General features: G+C 39.0%; 1 long non-coding RNA gene across 2 annotated transcripts; it reads left to right on the top strand.

Annotated features, from left to right (window-relative positions):
- Nucleotides 1–479: 479 nt before the first annotated feature.
- On the top strand, nucleotides 480–1,770 carry LOC124717359. 2 transcript variants are annotated; one of them, XR_007005742.1, is made up of 3 exons: nucleotides 480–590; nucleotides 1,487–1,600; nucleotides 1,681–1,770. It is a non-coding gene; the product is annotated as an uncharacterized LOC124717359 (long non-coding RNA). The 2 variants fall into 2 exon arrangements; XR_007005743.1 differs by lacking the exon at nucleotides 480–590 and adding an exon at nucleotides 642–1,288 and having other exon boundaries at nucleotides 1,392–1,600.
- Nucleotides 1,771–27,463: the final 25,693 nt, after the last annotated feature.

The raw sequence follows: 27,463 nt of genomic DNA, 5'->3' as shown, positions 1-27,463 counted from the left end.
ATACAGAGCCTAATGAATAAAAATTGATCACTTAGACTTTACAGTATATGGAATGAAAATCTATAGTAAAAGAATGGGCAAACTCGGTTCCATGTGTACCTGAAACTTTATGATTAAATTTGCATGACATTGTGTGGGAGAAATGCTATTACGCGCTGGAAGACGTTTTGCTGGATGAACTACCAAACTGAACAATTTGTAGCTATTAGTATTACTGGTTATCCCATAACAGAGCATTGGTAATATTAGCGTAATAATACTTTTTTGTAATTAATCATGAAGATTTATTCGCAAATTGAAGATTTCGACTTAGTTTGGATATAGTTTTATCTTTATATCTTGAGTACTTTGTTTTGTTTTGAAGTTGTTGCCAATGTTGCGTGTGTTTACGTTTATGCCTTATGGTGGTAGCAGTGGGCTTAATAACACAGGCTTAAGGTAGTGAGCTCCCAGCTCACAGACGCAGAGTGGTAGAGACCCGACAACAATATGGTTCGTGGGAAAAGAGTTGTAGTCGGAATATGTTTCTGGTAAATTTCAAGTGTGAACAGGAAAGCAATTAGCGATGAGAAAAATTACGGACGGCAAGAGTAAGAGCTATAAAAGAAGTCAATGTACTTTCTAGTTATCGAAAAATTTGGGAATATTTGGCAGGGTTTTGTCAATAAAAACGTATGTTACTTAAAAGCTGAGCAACTCGCCATTTAAAATTGACCACATACATTTGGTCAAGCGCACGGACCTTGGTCTATTCCCCATACATTTACTGACTTTCTTAGTCAAATACGCATTGCAACGCCCCGTGCTTCAACCGTCTATAAGCTGTGAATTGGCGAAGCTAACATATGTCAAATCGAAATTTTAGATGTGCTGACATACGGATCTGTAGCGTAGTTCATGGTCTAGTTTAGATTGAAGGTGACAGTTTGGTTTTATAGTTGGCAAAGTGATTTCAAACACATCAGTGAAAGCTATCTTTATTCTATGAACTGTATACTTCAGCTAATGTGAGATTATGCCATCATTTATAGGTTATATTTGTTATGTTGCAACCTTTTCACGTTGCTCAAAATGGACGGTAGCACTAAAGGTTATTAACTCTCATTCTGGAGCGTAAGTGACCTGCCTTTCATTTTCAACCTTACACAACCTATTCCTCTGTCTTGGCCGAGGAAGGAACTATTACTTCCAAAAGGGTGGATAATATGTATATTTATGTGTGTTTATTGGCAGCAGGATAAGTACTGGACAAATGTTATAAGATGAAATCAACTAAAGTGAAACAAAGGTAATGAAATTTAGTTGAATTTAATCAGGTGATTCAGGGGAAATAACAGTAGGAAGTGAGACACTAAAAGTTATTTGATTTGATTCATTTATTCTTCCAGCAGCTGTCTCACAGTAATATGGTATTTGTCACAGAGCAATTAAAATAGATCTCTCAAAATGCCCATACACGCAGATATATAAATATGATTTTATGCAGATAGATCAGCCGTGACCTTGCTGAACGAACCAGCGCTCCATTTGCCTGAAATGCTGTAGGAAAACTTTAGTCAGATTGAACGGAGAGGGCAAACTCCATGCTCCTGTGTATGAGGTTGGTGTTTTAAGAACTCCGTCTCATTTGGTTGGCCCCTATTGTACAGTTCTTTCTGATTTACAAACTATTTGTTCCAGACAACTTGTAATGTCACATCACCTCATGAAGAATGAGATGTTGGGATCAGAAAAATGATAAGACTGTACTATTGTGCACTGTAGTTCTTGGTACGTGATTTTCTTGTAAAAGCATTGCATTGTGATCATGTATTGTGATGTGACAGAGTGTTGTAGTTATTCCTTTTCATTGTCATCCACTTCTCTGGATCCTCTAACCAATCCTTAACTGCGTAACATGTGTTACTTATGAAGTATGCTGTAGCTGCTCTTTTTAAACAGATGAATTTTGCTATTAGGGCAGGGAAATAAATGACAGTGCATGAACTAGAGAGCACACAGACTGGTAATTACAAGGAAAGCATTTCTGGTACAAGGAGCTTGTTAACACTGAATATAAATATAAATGTAAGTGTTAGGAAGTTTTTTCTGGACATGTTTGTCTGGAGTGTAGTACAGAAGTGAATATTAGATGGGTAGACTGTGTAATTAATAAAGAAGAAGGGAATCTAAGAAGAAGAAAATTTATGTCCCAAGTAAAAGAATGGGTAGAGATACAAATTATGATACAACTTGACTAGAAGGGATGCTTAGTTGATAGGGCAGATTCTAAGGCATCAAAGAATCATTGAATTGACAATGGAGGAAAGTGTGTTGGCTAAACATTATAGAGGGATATGAAACCTTGAATACTCTAAGTAGCATAAACTGGGTGTAGGTTGCAGAAGTTATGCAAAGGTGAAGAGGTGTGCACATGATAGACAAGTGTGGAGAGCTACATCAAACGGACCCAGTACAATAACAGTTTTATAAATTTGTGAAAAGAATTTTTCTTTCGATACAGTTGATAAACTGAAGCAGATATGTGTCAGTACTACAGCTCCCTTAGACTTCCTAAGAATAATACGAAATCCAGACTAGAAAGAGGAAGCAAGCAAGGTTAGCTTGGTAGTACATTTATAATCTGTGAACCACTGTGAAGTGTATGGCAAAGGATGTGTTCCACTGTACCAGTTAGGGCTTTTTCCTCATTCCATTTACATGTCAACCGCAGGAAGAATGATTGTTTAAATGCCACTGCACATTCTGCAGGTAATCTAGACCTCACTATCCCTATGGGAGCAATATGTAGGGCATTTAGTGTATTCCTAGAGTCATCATTTAAAGCCAGTTCTTGAAACTCAGTAGACTTTCTCAGGATATTTACTTCTATCTATCTTCCAGTTCAGTTCTTTCAACATCTAGGTGACAGTCTCCTGTGGGTCAAGCAAACCTGTGACCATTCGTGTCGCACTTCTCTGCATACATTCAATATCCCATGCTAGACCTACTTGGTATGGCTATCACACACTTGAATGGGTCACACAAGTGATTTGTAAGCAATCTCCTTTGTAGGCAGATTGCATTCCCTGGTATTCGACAAATTAACCAAAAGCTGCTGCCTGCTTTGCACACAACTGAGCCTGTTTGATCGTCCCACTTGGTATCCCTACTAAAAGTTACTCCCAAGTATTTGTATGAGTTTACAGATTACAACTGTGATTCACTAATGTTATATTCATAGGATACTATTATGAAAGGGGTAGACTGCTACTCGGCATATAGAGATGATGTTGAGTTGCATACAGACACAACAAAAAGACTGTTAAACATGTGAGCTTTTGGCAAAAATGCCTTCTAATGTAGAAAACACATTACACATTCACGCAAGCACATCTAACACACACATGACCACTGTGTCTGCCCAACAATGTTGGACTGCAGGCAACTGAGCCTGATGGGAACAGCAGTCTGGATGGTGGGGGTAAGGAGGAGGCTGAGGTGGGGAGAGGGAGGGATAACGGGGCAGGGGTAGGGGAGGGTGTTGTCCTGTTGTGGGAGCATGTGGGAATGTGGTGGAGATATGGTAGGAATTCTAGGTGCAGTTGGGGGTTTGTTGTGGGGGGTTTGAAGGGGGCCGAGGATGGAGAGGATGGTAGAAGAGGAGAGAGGAAAAAAGGAGTAGAAGAGGGGCAAAGAGAGAGAGAAAGACTAGTGAGTGCATTGAGTTGTATGAATAAAAACAAGAACATTCTCCAGAGTGGACACTCAGAGCAAAAGCACATTCTCAGAGAAAGTTCTCAGTTTCGTGTGAATAAAAACTAGGAACTATGATCTCTGACCCAGGAGTACTTTCTCTCTACCACCCCCCCCCCCCTCCCTTATTGAGTAAGTTCTCAGCATAGGGATTAAAACCCAACATCTTTGGTTCTTAGTTTGTTTCTTTTGTGTGTGTTTTGTGATACCAAAAATTTTTCTTACATTATTTCTGTGCCGAAATGGAAGATTAAGAATGTTATAAAAGATTATCCAGCTGTCATCAGCAAATCAGAAACTCCAGCTGCAAGAAAGGAGAAGGCAGATTGTATTAAGGAAATATAGCACTGTTACAGGGTTACTTTTGGGAAAGAAATTTCAGACGGGCAGATTATGAAAAAACTGCACAATATGAAATCACGCATCAAGGCCAAGACGGATGTAAATAATACAGGCAACATTAAGGTTTCCCTAAAAAATTGGAAACAGATTTTTTTGAAGTTTTTGGACGGAGATGACTGCAACCCAACTATCCACAGAGTTCCTGGTATGTCCCATACTTTCTGTTTTTTTTTTATGTGCTTAATGTTTTGAAAGTTTGAATCAGAAAAATACTTCTTGAAGGTCTCTTCGGGTTTGCTGCCGGATCCTAAAATCAACTTGACTCGATATTTCGGCGATCCAACTGTTCGCCATCTTCAGGAAATGCTGCTTCTGCTGATGAGTCCCGCTGAGAACTGACGCAAGATTGCAATTCGACGTCCTATATAGACCACCGTTCAGTACACGGCGCATGTGCCGCCCATCACGGTTTCTGCCTTCCAAAACAGGGAGGTGGCACCGCCCTTAGTGAAACACTGCTGGCAACGATATATCGAAATCAAGGCCGCACCGAAGAACGTTCAGATTTGATGCGAGATAATACAGGATTCCACGTTTTGCTCTGTTGATTAAATTATCAGCCAACCTAATTTCAATCGCCTCTTTATAGACACTATTCCAAAAACCGGAAATGTTGTCAATCACAACAGTTTCCTCAAATTTCATTTTGTGTCCCTCATTTAGGCAGTGTTCCGCTACGGCCGATTTTTCCGGCTGGTGTAGCCTTGTGTGACGGCGATGTTCCACACACCTGTCATTCACTGTGCGAATAGAACAGCCAACGTAAGCTTTCCCCACATTGACACGGGATTTTGTACACCCCGGGTTTCCTAAGTCCCAAATCATCCTTCACAGAGCCGAGCAGAGCCCTAATCTTAGAAGGTGGACGAAACACACTCTTAATGTTAAAATTCCTTAAAATTCATCCAATCTTAAACGATAAACCTCCAGCATAAGGAAGGAAGGCCACAGATCTATGTTCCTCTTCGAACACCTCCGGAGATGGTCCAAATTCCATAGCCCAACAAATCTGTTTCTCGGTGTATCCGTTTCCTCTTAGCAAAACGTGGAATCCTGTATTATCTCGCATCAAATATGGACGTTCTTCGGTGCGGCCTTGATTTCAATATATCGTTGCCAGCAGTGTTTCACTAAGGGCGGCGCCACCCCCCTGTGTTGGAATGCAGAAACCGTGATGGGCGGCGCATATGCTGTGTACTGAACAGTGGCCTATATAGGACGTTGAATTGCAATCTTGCGTCAGTTCTCAGCATGACTCATCAGCAGAAGCAGCATTTCCTGAAGACGGCGAACAGTTGGATCGCCGAAATATCGAGTCAAGTTGATTTTAGGATCCGGCAGCAAACCCGAAGAGACTTTCAAGACTTACTACGCCGGGAAAGCCTATGTAGTCACAGAAAAATACTCATTTTTAACGCATGAAAATGAAACCATGTTTGGTAAATTTCGTCTGATATTTGACCACTTTTCTGTGAAAGTATCACAGTGTACTATGCATGAAATTGGAAAAACTCCGCCCACATTTCTGTGTAAACTTGCTTGCTGTATATACTAACTAGAAACCAAATCATGACACACACTACTATTACTTTTTTTTTTAGGAGCTTGTGGAGTAGGTGCCACAACCTCTATCATCCCCCCCCCCCCCCGCCCCCCCCCAAGGGAGTTCGGAGGTAACTGATAAAGATTGCACATTCTTCGAACCAGAATCAATTTTGCAGCTACCGCAAATTGTCACAGCAGACCATACAGATTTGATGGGCCCCGAAGTTGTCATAACCGCTAAATCACCTGTCATGCAGCATGAGAGTGTGTCTAAACAGTGGAGATTGAGTATGGAAACTGATGAGACTGTGAATTTGTCCAATTCAGAGCTGCAAAGGGTGATGCTATTATACTAGTTAGATATACTGCAAAGAAAGCAGCAGAAATTGATACGTGAAGAAAAAGATAAACAATAAAACAAATTATGTAATGTATTACAGCACTGATTTTTATGAATAGATACATGTCTTTTGTTTTTAAGTGAATGTTCGTTTATATTCCTCATTTACCAAATTCCATATCCTCTTACAGAAATTATTCAGTACAAATTTCTTTTCAACGATACAATAAGAATAACATACCAGTAACCCAATTTGCACTTATTTACTGTTGTGTCAGGCAAATAGGTTCACCACATCCTTGAAACAATTTTTGGTAAAGTAAAGCACAAAGAGTAACTTATTACTATTTTAAATGATGCAGGTTACAGAGTTTGTGCACTTATTTACTGTAGTACCTAGCAAATACCTTCACCACATCCTTGAAAAATTTTTGGGGAAGTAAAACAAGAGTAACTTGTTTCTATTTTAAATTGTGCGGGTTAGACAGTTTGTGCGTTTACTGTAGTATCTGAAAATTCTGTTCCAGTCTGAATTGTTACATGTTAAACAATTTTTGTTGAAAGAAAAATCGATGATAGAGAATGAAGAAAAACAGTAGGCCTAAACTGCATTTTATTATGTAACATCAAATTTCTCTGCATCATACCCTGCAGAGCAATGGCTCAACTGATTACCAGCATGCTAAGTGATTGGAAGTTCCGGGTAATCACTGGAAGCAACATAAGTAAGGAGAGGAAGCTGAACAATGGATTGCCTCAAGGATCAGTTCTATCACCACTACTGTTAAACCTATATCTATGTGATCTACCTGACAATTCTTCCAGAAAATACCAATATGCCAATGACCTGGCTCTAGCCATACGACACAAGGAAATGAATACAACAGAAGATATTCTAACCAATGACCTGTCTGCTCTTGATAATTACTTCAAAATCTGGAGACTCCAACCCAGTGTGAGTAAAACAGAAGTGTGTTGCTTCCATTTAAATAATCGGTTGGCGAACATAAAACTGGAAGTAAGTTTCAGAGGCAGAAATCTTCATCATAATTGGAACCCAAAATATCTTGGTGCCATCCTGGACCGTACACTATGCTTCAGACAACACCTTCTTAACATAGCTCAAAAGTTGAGGACTCAAAACATCATCCTCCATACACTATGCAGAACTACCTGGGAATCTTCAGCAACCCCCCTGCGATCTTCAGCTCTGGGCTTGGTGTACTCCAGTGCTGAGTATTGTGCACCTGTTTGGATGAACAGTCATCATACAAGGCTTGTTGACACCCAGCTGAACATGACAATGTGCATAATATCTGGCACAATCAGATCTACTCCAATTTATTGGCTTCCACTGTAACTGGTATAATGTCTCCTGATCTATGCAGATGTACTGTCTGTTATGAGAGAATTCCACAAGATCAGGAATTCTAACCACCCGTGCATAGCGACCTGTCACTTTTAAATCGTAAGAGACTGAAATTATGCCATCCAACTCTGTGTGATGCTGCTGACATGGTTGATAAGGATTTCAAACCTCTCAAAGAATGAAAAGGTCAGTGGGAAGCAGTGACAGATGTACACCTGCTTATCACCTTCTCAGGTGCTAAACTTCCAAGTGGATTTGATCTACCACGCAAGACCTGGACTACAACAGAATCCGTACGGGCCATGGCTGATGCAGAGATTCTCTCTTTAAGTGAAAGAAGCTGCCCAAACTGGCCTGTGACTGCGGGGCTCCATACCAGATTGTTCACCACATTGTCAGTGAATGCAGGATTCGAACCTATCACGGTGCTGAATGGGACTTACTGCTAGCAACTCCAGATGCAGTGCGCTGGATTGAAGGACTGGATATTCAGTTGTAAAGACAAACCTAAGTTCCTTGTGTGTCAGTATGTATATGTAATTTAATTGTATGATATGTCTGTAATAGCCATACGCTAGATAAATAAAATAAATAAATAAATAAAGGGCACTGTTTCTTATTTTCATCGGGGAAAAAATTATTGTAGTTACAAAAAATACACAAATTGGGTTTCATTATTCTAAGTTTTGACAGACTCCCATACACTACAGTTGACGTATTACATTAACGATTTCCCGTCTTCTGTTTGTTCCACGTACACGTATGTTTGCTGCTTCCTCTACTCCCAATACTAGAAGGTTGTTGTCATCTTCACCAGGTGCCTCAAAATCCTTATTCTCTATATGTTTTGCTACATTGTGCAAAACAAAACAGGCTATTATCACACTGGAGATTTTTGTTTGGACAAGCTGTATTTTATTTTGCAGAATTGGGAAATGCTTTTTTGCATGTCCAAAGCACCATTCGATTACCCTTTCCTTAGAGTGAAGTCTGTTATACGCCCTCTCATTGGGTGTTTTGGGATTTTGGAATGGTATCATTAACCACAGTGCAATGCCATATCCTACATCTCCTAAAATTAAGGCATTGCACTGGTTCTCTCGCAATATACTGTACACATTCGAGTTTCTTCATATCCTTGCGTCATGTACAGACCCAGGCCATGAAGCATCTACACTCGTTAACATTTCACTGTTATCACACTATAACCTCCCCCCAGTTTCCCAATGAACTTTATTATTCACATATGCTGAAGATGAAGTTATATTTAATTAATTTAGCATAATATGTAATAGCTCATCATCATGAAACTCATTGTCGTGCCCTTCTGTTCTTGTGACATCTAAGGAAAACTACTAAATGATAACATCTCCTTTCACAAATACTGGATTTTAGTAGTTAAAACATCCTTTTTGTAAACAAACATTTATAAACACTCAACAGAAATCAAACACTGTGTGCCACTACACCTACATTCTGCCACTAATCTCCAGCCTCGTTAACGTGCAGCTATCTCTAGCCTCTCACACACCCGAATTCCACTCACGGACTCCAACAGTCAACTCCCACTCACCCACTCGCACATTGTTGACTGCACTGCAGTCTTTGCTTTATTTTATGATTGCTGCATAGTGCACAATTGATACTATGTATGGGTACTGTACCCTTACAACACATGGCCTGCACATTTATAGATGGAAGGCTCTTTTGATTAACATATTCATCTCGATGTGCAGAAGGTTTCATTATAGGTATGTGAGTGCAGTCTAGGGCCCTTACCGCACATGGAGACTCATATCTCGATTACCATTTAACTTTAGCTGTTTCTAGTTCGTTAACGTTTCTCGGAAATCAGATCCACAACGGTGCTTTTCTATTAACCTGTTACAGAACATATAAAAATGTTAGTGATACTGTTGTCTGATGTATTCCCAAGTCTTCTACTACACCAATCTGAAAGCTTGGATCTGCTAAATAGCGCAAAAATGTTTTCATTTTGCATTCATTGGAAAGGGTGCCGCCACCTCTTTCGTGATTTTCAGGAAGAAAGTGATTTGCCAGCCAAATAATGTATTCAGTGTTAAATCTTATATAAACGCCTACAGTCCCTTTCTTCTGTGTTCCTGCATACTCCGTATATCTTTTTTGCCTTTCAAGAAACATAAATTATGCCATTTTCACTAAAAACACTTGGTAACACTTAACTACAACACTACTTACTCAGCTCAAAGTAAGCTATGGAGAGCACTCACAAAAACAGAGAATGTTCTCAGCTTGTGAGAAACTTCTCTGGTTTTCTTCATCGAAGAATATTCTTTGTTTTGAGGAACTTTCCCCACCCTTCATCCCACACTGAGAACATACTCGGGTGAAGTATATTCTCAGACTCGCTTTATTCATGCCAACCAGAGAACTTTCTCCGAACTTTTGAGTATACAGTATAGTCTCCGTTTTATTCATACAACCCATTGGTGGAATAGAAGGCTGTGTGCTGCTGGAGCAGGAAAGGTGATATGTGGGTGAAGGACAGGGACAGTGAAGTGAAGGCCAGTGGAGTTATGGGAATGAAAGATGTATTGCAGGGAGAGTTCTGACATGTGCACTTCAGAAAAGCTGCTGTTGATAGGAAGGGTCCAGATGGAACAGGCTGTGAAACACTCATTGAAATGAAGGACATTATGTTGGTCAGCGTGCTCAGTAAATGGGTGGTCCAGCTGTTTCCTAGGCCACAGACTGGCGGTGGTCATTTGTACAGACAGGTAGATTGTTGGTTGTTGTGCCCATATAGAACACATCACAGTGATTGTAACTTAGATTGTAAATCACATGACTGCTTTCACAGGTAGTGCTGCCTTTGGTGGGATAGTTGATGCTTGTGTCCAGATTGGAGGATGTAGTGGTGGGAGTATGTATGGGACAGGTCGTGAATATAGGCATATTACAGGGTTATGGACCATAAAGACAAGATGTTGGGGAGCAGGTGTGGAGAAAGGATGGACAAGAATATTGTAGAGACTGTGGGAGGGGCAGGAAGGACAGTGTGTAGGATATTCCTCATTTTGGGGCATGACAAGAGGTAGTCGAGACTCTGGGAGAGAACGTGATTGAGCTGCTCTAGGCCTGTGTGATACTGAGCTATGAGGAAAATGCTCCTTTGTGGTCAGATGGTGGGAGGTGGTAGGTAATTGGAGAGACAAAGCACTGGAGATCTTTTTTTGTGCAAGGTTGGGAGGGTAATTTCAGTCTGTGAAGGCTTTCCTAGGTATCTAGGTATATTTGGAGGCGACTACTCACCAGTATAGATGCGATGACAACTGCTGGTTAGGCTGTTTTGAAGAGACTTCTTGGTATCGAATGGGGAGCGGCTATTGAAGTGGAGGTATTACTTGTGATTTGGAGGTTTGGCATGGACAGAGGTACTGATGTAGCCATCTTTGAGGTGGAGGTCTACGCTGAGGAAGGTGGCTTGTTGGATAGACAGGGTGTATACACCCTGGGTCAATCGGGAAACCCAGGAAAACCTGGGGAATTAATTTTACTTTAGCTTGCTATTTCAGAATAAATAATAATACTGCACACATTCTGACTTACGAGCAACACTGTATCAATTGTCTCATCTGTGCACAACAAATGGCTATAAGACCATACTGATTGTTGGTTCAGCATCTCATGTCCCACATTACTTCTGCTGATATAATTAATCCTAGACTTTCAAATTGATCGCTCTTCATGCGTCACACTTGCGTTCTTTTGCATGCTATTTTCCATGCATTCCTGTAGCACATGAACTTCTCTTATTCCAATATGCACTTAGTAACCTCCTAATTGAGTCACATCTGTTCTCTCTCTTCATACATATCCTCCCATCGACCTGCATCCTTCATTATCACCTTTTATTTATTTTTCTCTTTGATCTCATTATGTTTTCATGTCGGTTTCAGTTGGTTTTCGCCTTTCACCATTGGGTCAACTCCCTCAGGTTTCACCCTTTTCCCACATGCTGCATCCGGTTTGTCTTTTTTGTGATGTTTCTCACGTATTTTTGTGAGGTGTTTCACACATATTTTTATGCAATTTATGTATTTTTATCCTCCACCATAGTTCCCCCTCCGTCTACCTGTGCCAATACAGAAAAGTTTCCTTATTGTTAGTCAGAACTCAGTCCAACATACTGTTCCTGCCTTGTTGCCTGCTTCATGGAATCCCTCAAAATGGCGTTACTTTCAATTTACCCATATCCTTTAACAGTGACAGCCATCTCGTCAAATTACTCCTGTCCATAGCCCTCAACGACCTAGTCCTGCAAAATCATGTAAATCAGGCTCAAGCCTCCTTGCAATACCTCTTCTCTGTGCATAAAATTCTCATGCTCTGCAATCTCAAATTCCACTATCTGATCTCTCACACTGATGAATTTAATATTGAGTTGTAATCACAGAAATTTAACGCTGTCAACCTCTTCTATCTGCATGTCTTCATATATTATACACATGCTGGAAAGAAAAATCAAGTTCTGGACTGCATATAGTAGGTCATTTCATAGGTTAATAACTGTAAATTAGCTTTAACCCATTTATTAATGTCAGTGAAAATTTAATTAGTGCCGTTTATAAATCTGTACTTGACATGCTATCTATTAAAATGTTTGTATCACCTGCAAAGAAAACAAACTTAACATCTGATAATGTAACAGATGGGAGATAATTAATGACACAAGAAAAAGTGATGGACCGAGCTGGAACCTTGAAGAACACCAAATGTAATTAATTCCCAATCAGATGAAGAATGATTGCTTACTCCACAGGTATTTCTCAATGATACTCTCTGCTTCCTGTTAGTTCGGTAAGACTTGAACTATTTTCCTGCATTGTCAATGACACCATAATATTATAGTTTACTTGAGAGAATGCTGTGATTCACACCATGAAAGGCATCTGACAGGTCACAGAAAATGCCAGAAGCCTCTAATTTGTTATCTGGTAAATTAAGTTCATTCTCACTGTACGTGTAAATAGCATTCTCTATATCAGAACCGTTGAGGACCCCAAACTGTGACTTGGACAATATATTGTTTGCAGTCAGATGCTTCAGAAAATGCTTGAACACACCCTTTCCAAATATTTTTGAAAAACCCAGCAAAAGTGAAATTGGTTGATAGTTTGATGGTATCTTTTTATTCCTCTTCTTGTAAAGGGACGTAAATAAGATGGAACTCATTTCACACGAACTTCGATTAACTTCATTGATATGCTATAATAAGCACTAGGATACTTTGATTTCAAGGATTTTTATGGTGGATGCTACTTCTTTGGGAGAACTGAGTGTCATTTCCATTTTACTGAAGTTATTTGTATTGACTGGAATCAGATATTCCACTGCACTGTTTACTGAACCTGATAACCCCAAGTTGTCAGTAACAGAAACAAAGTATTTGTTTAAGAGGTTTGCAACACTACATGCTCTTGTTACCAACATCTCATTTATTTTTAGAGTTATCTGGTTCTCTTTTTTTTCTGGTCCCACCTGTCTCTATCTTCACTATATCCCATACAGTTTTTATTTTGTTGCCTGATGTAATTATCTTTTTCTCATAATAAAGTTGTTTAGAGTTTTGGATTACTTGCTTCAATATTTTTCAGTATTCTTTGTAGTGCATTGTAATGCTAACATCAGAGCTGTTCCTAGATAGTAGACACGGTTTCCTCTTTGTCCCATGTGATACCTTTATTCCTCATGTAATCCATGGTTTATTTTTTACTTCTGTTTGATTTGAGTTACCTTTAGGGGAAAACAATTTTGAAATAAGAAAGTAATGTTGTTAATGGATCCTTTGTATTTTACATCTGAGTCAGAAGTATTGTAAACATCTATCCAGTTCATGTCTTTGAGCAATTCTCAATTTTTGACTGATTTATCACCCTATTGCACTCAGGTTTAATAGATTTTATATTCTGACAAATTTAACATAAGATATTGCTTGTCAAAATCAGATAGCCTATTTACTACTGGTTTTGTGATATGACTTTTTCCCCTAGATTTTTGTACAAAGATATTATCAATAGCAGTCTCAGAGCATTTACATACCCTAATTGCAAAGTTCACAGTAGGAATTAAATTGTTCACTGAGAGCTTTTCAATAAATCCACATTAAAATCACCAGTGACCACTGTTTCCTTGTTTTTTACTGTTAGATGGGACAACAGAGGTTCCAGATTTTTTTTATGAAGAGGTTAAAGTTTGCAGAAGGTGCTCTGTATTTAGTTACTATTATAAAGGGCTTACTATGAAGTACTACTTTTATTTCACAAGCTTCTAAGTGCTGCTCTTAGCAAAATTTGTTTATATCAGTATTCTTGAAATTAAAACAGTTTCTGACAGATGTGGCAGTGCCTCCTTTCTCCATATTTACTCCAACTAACTTAAATTCTGTAACATTTAACATATCTATACCAGTGGCACATGATGTTCAGAGAGGCAGATTATATCAACTGGTTTGCTCAACTGTAATTCTTCAACACAAGTAAGCAGCTCATTAACATTACCCCATCAGTCCTTGGATAATTCTGATGCAATGAAGGTAACTGAGTTTGTGCACTGGCTGAATTATAACTGGATGAACCTAATTTTTTTTGTCAGTTGCTGTACATCTTTGGTTTCAATTAGAGGCCATTTGCATGAAATGTATACATTAAAATTTGCTTCTTGCTGCCTGTTTTATCAGTGTGAATGTCATTTTCAACCTGCCTCTGAACATTTTTGTTTTTGTCCTCCCTACCCTTCAAAAACTGCTGTTCTGTCACTCATAACCACTGGTACATTACCACGTGTGATAGTGCACCTCTTAAGTAATTTGCTATTAGCCCTAACTGTTTTGTTTTCCTGTCCCTTTCCTGTTGAGGTGGAAGGCCATGCCTAGTATAGTCACACCTACAGATAGAGTGAACAAGAGTGACACCAATATGAGACCCCATACCTGATCCAAGCAGCCGTTCCACCTCTAAATTAAATCTCCTAACACAAGAGTTTAAATGAGGCAGGTCATGGCACATCAGAACAGCCATAAGCCCATCACCAGTATGTCTAATTGCTGAAGCCCTAGCTTTACCATGTAACCCTCGATTGAATAATTAGTGTTTCTGTGTATGCTGTTATCTGCCCCACCCGATATTACCATAGTGTCTTCCTTTGTGAAGTCTTTGCAAAGTGAACCTACTTCCTCTGTCACTTGACCCAGACTTGCACTAGGTTTAAAAAAACTTGTGACCTGGTAACTTGACCCTAGTTTATCCTACAAAATTTGGCCAACACGTCTACTATGTGAACTACCCAACAACAAAACTTTAACAGTGAAGAAAAAAGATTGCTACTTATTGTAAAGATGACACGTTAAGTTGCAGACAGTCACAATTAAAAGACATTTACACAAAGCTTTCGATCACAGCCTTCATCAGCAAAAGAGAAACAAACACCACTAATACATACAAGCAAGTACCTCACACACACATGACTGCCAACTCTGGCAGCTCGGGCCAGAATGCAGCTGTGACGGGATAGAAGCAGCAATCTGGAAGGGATAGGGAGGGGATAGTAGTGTATGGGTGGGGGGAGAGAGAAATGCTGTCTGGCAGAGCGTGCAGGGACTAGAATGCTACAGGCACGGCGTCAGAAGGTTGTGAGTTAGGGAAACTAGTAGCAGAAAAGAAGAGGAGCGGGGAAAGATTTGCGGGTGTATCGGCAGAGGGCAGCAAGCAAAGAGGGTGGGAGATGAGAATCGGAAGAAGATGATAGGGCAGAGGGGGTGGAAACTGTTGGGAGGCAGGTGTGGGAACAGTATTTTTCTGGGGGGAGATCTGATGTCTCTTATTTCACTACAGTGGTTATTTCTCCTTATGTGAGGGGGTATCAACAAAATATTTTTGCAATGGGAGGTGGATACTGAAGATTGAAATATCATGGAAAGATCTTGCTGTACTGAAAAATGCTTTTGTTCTAATGGTTGCTACCCCAGCCTGTCCATCATATCCATGACAATCTCTCCGCTATTTCACGATAACATGAAACAATCTGCCCTTTTTCGATGTCCTCCCTCAATCCTATTTAGTAAGGACCTCGTATTGCACAGCAGTACTCTAGAAGAGGATGGACAAGCCTAGTATAAGCAGTCTCTTGTAGATCTGTTGCCTCTTCTAAATGTTCTGCCAATAAATCACAGTTTTTGGTTTGCTTCCCCATGACATTCTCTGTGTGAAAATTCCAGGTTAAGTTATTTGTAATTTTAATTCCTAGGTATTTAGTTGAACTGATAGCTTTTGTAGTTAAAAGAGTTGAGGGACATGAAAAGGAAGCTATAGTTTAGAAGGAAGTGAGATAGGGTTGTACCCTCACCCCCAGGGTTATTCATTCTGCACATTGAGCAAGCAGCAAAGGAAACCAAGGAGAAACTTGGAAGAGGAATTAATTAAATTTCAGGAAGAAGAAATAAACAGTCAGAGGTTTTTCAGTTACATTGTTACTCTGCCAAAAACAGCAAAGGATTGGGAACAATAGGTGAATGGAACTGATAACATCTTGCAAAGAGATTATAGCAGAAGAAGTAAAACTAGGGTAAAGTAATGTAGCTGAATTAAATCACCGGTACTGAGGGAATTGTATTAGGGAACGAGACACTAAAAGTAGTAGATAAGTTTTGCTATTTGGGCAAAAAATTTATTGGCAATGTCCAAATTGGGGAGAATATAAAATGCAAACTGATAAAGGGAGTAACTTGTTAACATCGAATAAAAATGAATAATTTGACAGATGGCATATGTGTGATATCACTATTATGCTTGCATTGTGATGTATCAGATGCATAAAATTTTGATAGAAGGTGCATATGAAGCCAAACTAGGGTGCACCAATGTGCCAATTCCTGGTATAAGTGCTGCAACACAATGCAGCAATCTCTAGACATAAAACTTACCTTGATGTGGCTGCCCAGTTGTCAACTGAAATCTTGAGCTGAGAAGTTGGCATCATGCGGCTGCAGTCCTGGAAACTTGTGGAAAACTCTGGGGAAATTCTAAATCCAGAAGTTTTGTAACGTGCCTTCTTGGAACACCTGTGCAGGTTATTGGAAAATGGATTCCACCCAGGCTCTGTTGGTCTGTTCCAGTCAATGCTCGGATGGAGTGATTTAGTATTTTCCTCATTTGCAGGCTTCTCTTCTTTTGGCGTATTTTTATGCAGAAACAGACTGCAAGAATTGAATTGTGTGTGTGTGTGTGTGTGGTTTTTTTTTTTTTTTTTTTTTTTTTTTTTTTTTTTTTTTTTTTTTTTTTTTTTAAACCTGCATAAAATAAACAGTGGAAAATCCAGGTTGGAATATTGACAATATTATGAAAAGAATAGATTGCTACTCACCATACAGTGCATATGATGAAAAAAAAAAAGTTGCTAAATAACTCAGCTTTTGGCCAAAAGTCAAAAGTCTTTCTTCTAAATAATAATAATAATAATAAAAAACAAAACACACACACACACACACAACCACTGTCTGTCTGTGGTTATGCAAGGTGTGTTATACCTGTCTGCGACTCAGCATTGCCACTATATGGTGAGTAGCAATGTAGCCTTTTCATAATATTGTTATTAACCTAAATAAACATATTTATCACAAAGCTTAATCTTTAAGAGACAGTATTTTGAGATTCCTTCACATGAACACTTTTGACTGTAAATTGCATAACACACAGTTAAAATCAAAGAATGGAAACACACACACATACACACACAAATGCAATTCACACACACACACACACACACACACATACACACACAAATGCAACTCACACACACACACACACACACACACATGAACACAGTCTCTGGATGCTGAAGCCTGATGCGAGGAGCAGCAGCCCATGATGTTTTTTTTGTGGGGGAGGGTAAAGTGCTGCTTGTTGGAGCATTAGGTGGAGAGGAGGTGGGGCAACTAGGTGCAGTCAGTATGTTAGATGAAGGGCAGGAGGGTGGGGGGGGGGGGGGGGGGGGCAGGAGTAACGGAAAAGGAGGGAAGTAAAAAGACTGTACTGTTGGTGTGTTGATGGAACAGAAGGCACTGCACTGCTGGAATGCAAAAAGGGAAGGGGCAAGATGGGTAAGGTCAATGACTGACTAAGGTTGAGGCCAGGATGGTACCAGGAATGTAGGATACATTGCAGGGGGAGTTCCCACCTGCAAAGTTCAGAAAAGCTGCTGTTGGTGGGAAGGATCCAGGTCACACAGACTGGAAGCAGTTATTGAAATGAGGAATGTTGTGGTGGACAGCATGCTGAGCAATAGGGTAGTCCAGCTGTTTCTTGGGCACAGTTTGTTAGTTACCATTCATGCGGACATACAGCTTGTTGGTTATCATGGCCACACAGAATGCAGCATAGTAGTTGCAGCTTAGCTTGTAGATCACATCAGGTTTCATAGGTAGCCCTGCTGTTGATGGGATAGGTGATAATTAGATCAGACTGGAGTAGCTGGTGGTGGGAGGATGTGTGGGACAGGTCCTGCACTTAGATCTGTTATAGGGATATGAGACATGAGGCAAGGGGTTGGGAGCAGGGGCTGTGTAGGGGTGGGTGAGGGTCTTGTGTAGGTTTGGTCAGTGGCAGAATACCATTGTGGGAGGGGTGAATAGGATAGTGGGTAGGACATTCCTCATTTCAGGCCACAATCAGAGATAGTTGAAACCCTGGTGGAAAATGTGATTCAGCTGCTCCAGTCCTGGGTGGTACTGATTCACGAGGGGAATGCTCCTCTGTGGCCAGAGAGTGGGACTTTGGAAGGAGGGGGGGAGGTGACTGGAGAGACAAGGTGTGGGAGATCTGTTTCTGTACAAGGTTGGTCGGGTAGTTATGGTCTGTAAAGGCCTCAGTGAGATGTTCGGTATATTTCGATAGGGACCTCTCACCACTACAGATGTGATGGCCAGCATCTACCTGATGCTTTGATCAAAAGCTTTCAGTATTTCATGCGAGAAAAGTGCGTGTTGGGTTTCACATGATTGACATTTTCAAAATCCATGCTGGTTGGCATTGAGGAGCTCATTCTGTTCAAGATACCTCATTATACTTGAGCTTGGAATACGTTCTAGGCCTCTACAACAAATCGATGTCAAGGATATTGGACATAGTTTTGTGGATCAGTTCTATGACCCTTATTATAGATGGATGTAACCTGTGCTTTTTCCCAGGAACTGGGCATTGTTTTTTGTTTGAGGGATGTATGATTGATTATAGTTAAAAGAGGGTTTAACTCAACCGCAGGTTCAGTATAGACTCTGATAAGAATTTCATCAGGGTCTGGAGCTTTGTTCAGTTTTAATGATTTCAACTGTTTCACAACACCACTGACTTTAATATTTATTTCATTCATCTTTTCAATGGTACAGGAATTAAATTGGGACAATTCTCCTGGGTTTCCCTTTGTATAGGAGCATTTGAAAACAGAGTTAAGCATTTCAGCGTTTGGTTTGGTACTCTCAATTTTAGTTCATATCTCATTCACTAAGGACTGGACACTAACTTAGGTGCCAATAACAGCCTTTACATGTGACAAGAATTTCTGTGAAAGATCACTTGACAGTATTCTGCTACTGCAGTCATTGAAGGCATCATGCATTGCTCCCTTGACAACCAATCACGTTTCATTCAGCTTATCTCTACCTATAGTCCAATGCTTTGTTTTGCACCTATTATACAGTGATTTCTGTTTCTGTAGAGGTTTCTTTACAGTGACCACATATCATGAAAGTTCCCTCCCATTATGAACTGTTCTACTGGGTACATAGGTATCCAGTTCGTGGCCAATGATTCCTTTAAGCTTGGGCCAGAGTTTCTCTATTTTCTCCTGACCTGTGCTGAAAGTTTCAAGTTCCTCATTAAGATAGGTCACTATGAATTTTTATCTAGTCTACTGAAAGTATATATCTTTCTGTTTGTTTCAGTTGTCCTTTGTACTTTGGTAATCATTGTTACCAGAACCCCATCATAGTCACTGATACCAGTTTTGATGTGGACATCCTCAAAGAGGTCATGCCATTGGATTGAATGCATTTCCATTATGAGTGGGGTTCCTAACTACCTGTTCTAGGTAGTTTTCAAAGAAGGTATTTGTTTATATTTCACAGGATGTCACAGGGAGTCACCCACCACTAACAAAACTGTAATTTTCCCAATTAATTGTTGGACAATTAACGTCTGTACTGATGATTACAGTATGATTGGGGAACTTATGTACAAGTGAACTGAGGTTCTCTCTGAAGTTTTTGGTTACATTAGGAGATGAGTCTGGTGGGTGATAGAAGAATCCAGTTATCAGTTTATGCCCACCACTGATACTCAGTTTTGACGTTGATGGATTTGATTTTCTTGTCTACTGACACAAATACACCAAACCCATTTACTGTTTGCCTGCCCTTTTGATATATGCTTAAATTATCACCAAAAATCTCACTGCCGTGAATTTCAGGTCTCAACCAATTTTACGTACCTAGCATTATGTGAGCCTCACTGCTTTTCATGAGAACTTCAAACTTTGGCACTCTGTTGCGAATGCTTCAGGAGTTTACCATTAGGATGTTAATACTCTTGCCTGTGGGAGGTATTTCTTTCAATCTTACATTGTTCCTTTGGGTTTCCTACCTCTATTGTTATCTGGTTTGGATGCGGAGTCACCTAATCTAAAAAACTCTTGTGTGCACCCAACACACAGTGAGGTACCTGAGGAGCAACCTCTGACGTGTAGTGCACACCTGACCCATTTAAGGGGACCGTACGGTTCGTGCGGTCCTGTGGACCGCTTTCAGGGAGACTGGAAATATACATAAAAACCACCATCTACCACTACTTTTTGCATTTGGTATTACGTATTTATTCTTCACTTATACATAAATGGTAACACGTGTACAAAATATAGTTTTGGTGCTTTGGTCAAGAACTATTCATATTGCACTGGTATTCTCACTGAAATTTACTGTGATGTACACATTTTGAAATATTTAATCGCAGTTCCTTACGTGAAACTTGGATGTTGCAGGTTAATGTTAAACAGGTACCATCAGTGCTGAAATTAGTCAGTGTTCTTCACAGTGAATTATACAGAAAAAACTCTGCATTACTAAAAGTGGCCACATTTTGCATCATCTTACCAGCACTGCAGACACATCTTACTTAAGAATTCCAAACAATTCAGGACATTGCATATGCAACAAAAATAGCTTGTCTTCCTCTTCTTTTATGGTGGACAAATGCGACATGTCTTCCTTCCATCCGTACGTTGTCTGTCCTTGTTTTACATGTCTTCATGGAGATGTATCTCAGCTCCTACAACTCGACCGATAGAAAATCTCAGTTCTTGTGCAAGGTGTTTCTTCATTATTCTTTTGCGTAAAGAAGGCTCATTGTTGATATAAGAATTACTGCTCTTCCTTTATTAGCCATGTGGGACACAGCATGAAGTGTTTGGTAAGTGCATACAGCTTTGTTGCAACTTCACGTCCATGGGAAGATATTGCAGTTTCCTTTCAGTTCTTTTGCATTGTTCCCACTATGTTCAAACCATTTTGCCACAGCACATCTGCAAGTTCGATTGACACATACCAGTTATCAATGTTAATGTTTTGGTTACTACGTGCTGTCGGCTTGCGCAATCTGAGGACAACCTGAGTGGGAATGGCTTATTTCTTCTCATCGGGAGAACGTCTTGCACAATTGGTATCCTTTTCACAGTAGAGATAGGTGTTGAAGACATAATTACTCCTGGAATCAGCAAGGCATTCAAACTTCAGGCCATACTTCATTGGTTTAGATGGAATACACATTCTGAACTTACAGCATCCTCTAAGGCTGATGAGCATTTTATCAACTATAGCTTAGCCCCAAGAATGTAGGACCACTGCAGATTTTCATTGAATTTATGTATAATGTTTGTTATAGCAGCCGCTGTATCAGAAATCTTACATAACTCCCTATCATCATGTTTGTCAAATTTCAAGCAGTTGGGAATTACAGTAAATCTTACTGATGACATAGTTACACAGAAAATATCATGGCCAAGGGAGAATGGTATGTCTTTGTTATTCGGTTTGAATACAGCAGTGTACATTAGAAGGCCATTTTCTCTCCATATCCATGTATTTTCCCCCAATTTTTTTCAGTTTTTCATTTGTCCATGTGAGTATTTCATTCAGCATATCATCACTGAAAATATAGCTCCAAGAAGTGAGTGGGTCGACCTGTATCTTCTGAGAGTGTATTGACGTGCTGGTATCTTCAGTATATTACGAGTTGGAGTACTGATGTTCCTGTTTGGTTCTACTGCTGACCACTTGAACCTATTTCTGCCATAGAAGTATTTTGCCATACACGCTGAATCTGAATCATGTTTGCTGTGTATAAAATCACCATAAAGATGGAAATGTCATGCCCCACTTCATCAATAATTCATGAAAGCTTTTCTTCAAAATATTGATCGCATGGTCTCACATATGATTGACCAGTGTTACCTGACATAGTTCCAGAGATATTGTCACCAAGAGACTTGAAGAACAAAACAAACAAACACAACAAACAAAAAAATATTCAGTCTGTCGCTGACTTACACTAACACAGTCTTGCCGTCCCCTGGACATCGTTTCAACGAAACGAAAGCTAACAGAGCACTTTCAACAATGACTACTGTGGCAAGAAGCAGCAGACTGAGAATATGGAAGCTACTGGGCAGACCAGCTCAATATCGTTTCTAGAAACGGGTGTGGAAAGCAGTGAAGTCCAAGGGACCGCACAACTTTATTTAAAGGTTAAAAGTACACTTAGAAAGAAGAGACTATAACAGATATTAGGTGACACTGTGTATCCACTAAAAACCTATTTAATGACACCACTTGATGTCTGTAGTAATGAAGCAGAAAGGCTCTATAATGAACTTCAAATTTGTACCAGAAATGTAATAGAAAGGTATTTTGGTGTTTGAAAGCAAAGATTTCTGGTATTATCACTAGGCTTGAGAATTAAATTACAAACAATTGTGACTATTATTGTTGCTTGTGCTGTGTTACACAATATAGCTCAGAAAAAAGTAGGTGATGAGCCTCTTAAGAGCCAAATATCACCTTACAAACATACAATATTCATGCTTCTGCCACTCACTGTAGAGGACATTCAGCAAGATATGGCAAGGATTTCACTGATTGAAGACTATTCCACTCAGTTTTGTAAAATCGTATCTTGCTAGAACATATATAAAATTGTTTGACATCTGTAGTTATCCATAGCACAGTGATGTGCCATTACAATGTAAATTATATTATTTGTTTACAGATTCTTGTCTTTTCTTTCAAATTTATTTTCATGTTCAGTAGTTCCATTTTCTGTTCACATTCTAACCAAGCCAACTCATGGCTTTCTCTTTCCTACTTGCGTCTTTGCCTTTCCCATTAATGTCTCTCTTTATCGCACTTTTCTTCTTCTGATAAAATGCGTTTCTGCTGTGCAAAGTATCTTTATTAATTAGCTTCCTCAATATTCACTTTTTCAGGCTACCCTCAACTGTTAGTGTGCGACTTGTAACAGCCTTAAAGTGTGCAGGTAACCAGAGTGACCACACGTGTTGTTCACTCTGCTCCTATGTCATTTCAATAACAATAGCTTCACTTATAGGCTTATTGTTGACCTCAGTGGGGCTGAAGATTTTTGCAGACCAACCGCTCATTCCTTTTTCACTATCTGAAATTAAAATAAAAAATTAGCTAACACTATACACAAATATTTAAAAGACAGTGGTGTGAGGTATTAGTTCTTTAAAGTGACAGGTGATGAGAAAAACATAAAATACTGACCAAAATGAATGAAACTGTAACAATAAACTTATCTACTGCACCTCCATCATATGTATTGTCCAGTCCAACAGCACTAGTACTCGTTAAGCCCTATAGCGTTTTTGTAATCTTGTCATGTTTGTGGCTGGTTTACTACCCCTCCCGAAAGAAAAAGTTCTTTCTTTTTACCTGCCATTTTCTTTCTAACATTTTTCTTTGTGTTGTCATATATATCTATTATATTTTTATAGGTCTTTTTGGGCCACTTAGAGCTTCAAACAATTCACACACTTCATCTCAGAGTTAGTGTTTCTACTGCCACGCTACAGCAATGATTTTCTTATTTTCGGTGATGTCACATTTCTTTTCTATAACTTTTAGTAGAATTTCTTCTTCCTTAGGAGCAAAATTAGCCAGCCTTATCCTCTTTTCACAGTTTTCCATTGGATCGAACAGTTGTGAGATATATTTCCTTCACAAAACTTTCAAAACAATGAAAACAACTGGTACACAATAATATACATTTGTACTAAATGCTACAAATTTTGTACAGGTTTATTCAGTAAAACTCTACCTTTAGAAGGTAAGAATCAAAGTGAATTTACTGTAAGTTTACTCTGACCGTAAAGTTTATTGGAGGTTAATTCTTACTCTTACCTCACTGGACATGGTAAGAACAGGCCTAAAGGTGGAAGAAACTGTCACTGGATGGATGTAGAGTAGTGTATTGACAGTCATATAATTATTAAGAGTCTTAGAAAAGTAATATAATAGGTGTAAATTTAGCTTCATATTTGGGAGGGGGGGGGGGGGGGTATTTGTCATTATGATTCACATGCAATTGTTGATTGTGGTTATGAAGAAAGTAGACTACAATGAATAAATAAATAAATAAGTAAATAAATAAAAAATTCCTGCTCCAATCGGTAGTCCTCTTCATCTCTCGATGCATTTCATATGGTCTTGTAATCTTATTGGTTGTCGGCGTACAGCCTCACAGAGCAACTGATGTTATGTGCTACATCTTTTATATGCATTATCAATCAAAATATGGGACACAAGGCAGAAGTTGAAATGAGCCAACATTTTGTGGAAACTATGTAGTAGACTAGCGAATATGGCAATGTGTAGCAATGTATGGGAATCCATTGTACATTCATGTGCAAATATCCAACTGAACACGTTGCAATCAGTATTTCGTGCTGCAGTTCGGCGGCATCGTTTGTGTGTGGATGTTAGTGGTGACCATTTCGAACACCTACAGTGATATCTTTAAGTTGGACTTTAAGCTACACTTTCACCAAAAATGAGACAACTCCATCAATTAGTATGCAAGTTATGGACTTTTAAACAGTGGATACACTTCTTTGGGCCCCTCTGTACACACACACACACACACACACACACACACACGCATTATTAAAGAACTACAAACTATATCTATGAAAATAGGTATTTGATTTCTCAGTTACAGTGAAACATATATCTTTTTATTTATTTTAGGAAATTCAACCCCTAAGGTGGTGTAATAGGGTATGAAAATTAATAAGAAAATATTTCATTATATTAAAACATTTTTACAGCTAAATCCACAAAAACTGGTATTTGACTTCTTGGCTGGGTCTAAAGAAATATAATTAGGGGATGAAAGTTTCTATGGAAATATCAGCTCAAGAACTCAACTAATGAAAACCCTAGAGCCCAGCTACCAGAATCGATTTTTATCACAATTACAGTCACAAAAGACCGTGCTTCTATGGCTTTAATATGCATGGAAAGTTTAGATGTTGCAATTTTTGAACAATATAAAAATTTTATTAACAAAAAACAAAGTAAATATGTACTGACCATACAGTCTATGCAGCAGGCACTATGCTAGTAATGAAATATTAAGGAATATTATTGTTTTTTGCTTTGTTAGTGCTCTTGGGTACTGCTGAAGCTGTGTACAACAAAACTTATTTTTCCATACTTACATTCTCTTTCTCGCAGTTCTCCTTAGTTTTTAATCAGCACTTATTGTGTTTACTTTTGGGCTCGTCTGCTGCTTGCGTACTATAAACAGGACTCAGTACTTGCACATGTAAAAATATTTTCCTTGAAAAATACCACTGTACTCGAGTAAATATTAAGCTACTAATGGCACCTAAACAGCAGCTCTATAGTATAGATTTCTTACCAGTGTACTCAATTTTAGGTCGCATAAGTGTGAAAAACATGAAGCATTAAAGTGATAATTTACTGTCAATGCGCTACACAGATTAAGTTCCTTTCCTTGAAAAATACCACTGTACTCGAGTAAATATTAAGCTACTAATGGCACCTAAACAGCAGCTCTATAGTATAGATTTCTTACCAGTGTACTCAATTTTAGGTCGCATAAGTGTGAAAAACATGAAGCATTAAAGTGATAATTTACTGTCAATGCGCTACACAGATTAAGTTCCTGTTATGTCTCTATCTTATGGTAATGTACACACGACTCATTCCGTGTCTGTGAAGGGTCTTCTTATTGATGGGATCTACAGAACATAATGAATGAAGCAAGGAGTGAATACAAAAATAATTTTTAACTGGCATTATCTTGAATTACTTTAATTTCTTTCATTTCATCTTTTATGCAAACAACAATGATATGATGTTTGCTTGCGTAATACATCCTAGTATGTCAAATTAAAATGTGCCACATGGATAATGTAGTACAGCCACAAACATGTAACACAATTTGAAGTGTAAGTGCAAATATGGAACTGTTTCCCCAATGCAGCAGATGAACGTTTTATGACCTAATAATAACTAATAACTAAAAAATCCTTGTTTTAGTTTGTTATTTTCTTTGAGACATTTTTCTATGTAAAGACTAACAACTGTGATGTTCATTTACTGCTAACTGACGAAACAGAAGCAGATGCAGTGATCAAACAATGTCATTGTGGTCGTCGAACAAGAAACTGCAGTTCCAACGTATGACAATCACATATTGTGTTTGAAGACAAAAATATTCTGAAATGTAGCGAAATCAAACAGGTGATGCTGAGAGAATTAGATTAAGAAAGTAGTAGATGAGTTTTGCTATTTGCGGAGTAAAATAACTGATGCTGGCCAAAGTTGAGAGGATATAAAAAGTAGACTGGCAGTAGCAGGAAAAGAGTTTGTAAAAGATAAATTTGTTAGTACCAATATAAATTTAAGTGGTACAAAGTATTTTCTGAAGATATTTGAAGTGTAGCCTTGTACGGAAGTGAGACATGGATGATAAACAGTTCAGATGAGCAGAGAAAATAAGCTTTTTAAATTTGGTGCTATACAATAGAGTTGAAAATTGAATGGGTACATCAGATAACTAATGAGGAGGCACTGTGTAAGATTGGTGAGAAAAGAAATTATTGCAGAACTTGGCTGAATGAGGGGTGGATGAGTATATAGATAACTAATGAGGAGGTACTAAACAAGACTGAAGAGAAAAGAAAGTTATGGCATAACTTGATGAAAGGAGGTGCATAATCAATCATCAATTGGACAGGAGTATGGGGGTAGAAACTGTAGAGGAGGATGAAGGCTTGACTGCAAAAATGAGCTCAATTGGATGCAGGTTGCATCAGAGATGAACAGGCTTGCACCAGGTAGAGTAGTGTGGAGAGCTCTATAAAAGCCACCTTTTTTACAATGGCAACAACAAGAAGTTGTCAGAGGCAGCCTTTGACAAAATGTAGGGTGGTAATGTAGAAAATGGAGACGTATCTACAGCTGCATGTACATCGATATTCCACAATCCATCTTATGGTGTGTGGTGTAGGGTACCTTGTACCACTACTAGTCATTTCCTTTCCTGTTCCACTCACAAATTCTGAATAAGAGATAAACTTTCTATATGCTCCGTATGAGCCATAAATTGTCGTATCTTACATTCATGGTCCTTACGCGCAATGTACGTTGGAAGCAACAGAATCGTTCTGCAATCAGCTTCAGATGCCAGTTCTCTAAATTTCCTCAACGGTGTTCCTCGAAAAGAGTGTTGTCTTCCCTTCAGCGATTCCTATTTGATTTTCTAAGGCATGTTGGCAACAACTGTGCATTGTTTGAAACTACCACTAACAAATCTAGCAGTGCGCCTGTGAATTGCTTTGACGTCTTCCTTTGATCCGACCTGGTACAGATCACAACAACTCAAGAATAGGTTGCACCAGTGTCCTATATGAGGTCTCCTTTACAGATGTACCACACG

This window comes from Schistocerca piceifrons, chromosome 9 (assembly GCF_021461385.2).
Source record: "Schistocerca piceifrons isolate TAMUIC-IGC-003096 chromosome 9, iqSchPice1.1, whole genome shotgun sequence".
Lineage (NCBI taxonomy): Eukaryota > Metazoa > Arthropoda > Insecta > Orthoptera > Acrididae > Schistocerca > Schistocerca piceifrons.
This window is presented reverse-complemented; position numbering and strand designations above follow the sequence as displayed.